Source organism: Carlito syrichta, unplaced genomic scaffold (assembly GCF_000164805.1).
Source record: "Carlito syrichta isolate Samal-C Ts95f unplaced genomic scaffold, Tarsius_syrichta-2.0.1 Scaffold311247, whole genome shotgun sequence".
Classification (NCBI taxonomy): domain Eukaryota; kingdom Metazoa; phylum Chordata; class Mammalia; order Primates; family Tarsiidae; genus Carlito; species Carlito syrichta.
The window spans coordinates 1-1945 of NW_007255343.1; positions in this window are offsets into that span (position 1 = coordinate 1).

Sequence of the window (1945 nt, forward strand, 5' to 3'; positions counted from 1 at the left end):
AAATTTTTTGTTGTCGTTATTATGATGGTTGTTCAAGGTCCACTTATGAGTGAGTACATGTGATACTCAGTTTCTGCTTCCGTGAAAGGTCACCCAGTAGTATAGACTCTAACTCCATCCAGGTTTCCGTGAACTTCGTGAGTTTGTTCTCGTTGTGACTGCATAATATGGCATTGGTCCTACGTACCACATATTTTGAATCCAGTCCTCTTTAGATGGGCAGGATGGTTGGCTCCATGTTCTTGCTACTGCGAACAATGTGGCGATAAACATACATGTGCAAATATCTCTTGGAGAGAGGGATTTCGTTCTTCCTGGTATGTTCCCAGTAGGAGGATGGCAGGGTCGATTTTTAGATCGTTTAGGAATCACCAAATGCTTATCCACAGAGCTGGTCCGAGTTTACACTCCCACGAGCAGTGTAGAAGTGTTCCCTTTGTGTCATTTCCACGCCAGCATCTGTTGTTTTGGGAATGATTGATGATAGCCATCCTGACTGAAAATTGGTGACTCCTCAAGGTCGTTTTCACTTGCATTTTCGGATGACAAATGAGGCTGAGCTTTTTCCAATGTCTTTGGTGGCTGCTTGTATGTCTGCTGTTGAGATGGGTCTGTTCATATCTTTTGCTCACTGTGAAATGAGGCTGTTTGCTTTTTTCTTGTCGGCAAGTGGCAGTTCCTTGTAGTTCCGAGCTGATCATCCCTTGTCAGATGTACATTCGCAAATATATTTTCCGCATCTGTGGGTTGCGTTTCTCTAGGAGTCAGGGCCTCACTCTGATGCCCAGACGGTACTACAGTGGTACAATCACACCTGACCACAGGGTACACCTCCGGGGCTCAGGCATTCCTCCCAAGCGGCTGCTACGAAAAGCCTATGTCTCCAAGCCCAGCTCATTGATGACATTTTGGACATAGAGATGAGGCTGCCTGATGTTACACATTCATGTTTCAACTCCTGGGCTCCAGCAATCTTCCGTCCTCAGTCCGCCAAAGTGCTGGATGACAGGTGGGAGATTCCGTGCCTGGCCTACCCTTAGCGGGAGTGGTTTTGGTCCACAATGAAGTGTGCTTTGATTGCGGGGATACGCTTCCTAGCTGTCCATAGCCAACGATTTAGCTTGCTCCCTTAGGGTTCTATGAGTTTCCTTTACTTCTCACCACCAACATTCACCACTCAACTTTGCGGAGAGCACCCTGGCATTTGTTCTTGCCACATAGTCTCCTTGAAAAGTAGCCAGACCTGTGAGTGAGAATTTCAGAGTGCTGTGATCATAGACAGTGCCTCTACTGCGAGGAAAACCTTCTCCAAACCCATGCGCGGGAGCCAACGGGAAGGACAGAGACCCACTTCTCTTGGAGTGACATCCATGCTTCAGGGGTGGGTGCTGAGTGAGGCCAGGTGTCCAGGTCCTAACGGGTGATCGCCACCAGCATGTAACCTCTGCTCTACAAGAAAAGCAGCGTGAAGACAATCTGAACCCCACTGTCCCGGCCTGCCCGGCCCTGCACAGAGCTCCAATCCTGTGAGTGGGCAACAGATGGCGGAAGGAAGCCCCAGCCTCTGGGACTCACTTGCCAGGAACGGAGCCTCCATGACTCAGAGCTGGAAGGAAGAAGACACTGACTCTCCGGTCTGGGAGCTGAGGGGAGACACAGCATCATCTTCTCGGCCACACTCAACCAAGCAGACCTTTCGTCATGTACAGCTCGGGGTGGGGATAGGTCATGGCCGTGTGCCACCTACTCTCAATGCTCTCTCGGAGACCAAACCTGTCTGGTGGCTTGGATGCCTAACTTAGGACAACTTCCAGAGACTTTCAAGAGCTTTTGGAAAGCAGCAGCTATCATGGGCTAGGATTGTTCTCCGAGCGGATGTCCACCGAGCTCCCATACTGTTGGTGCAGTGTGGAATCTCTAGGCTTTTTCTTCAATTATTCATTGG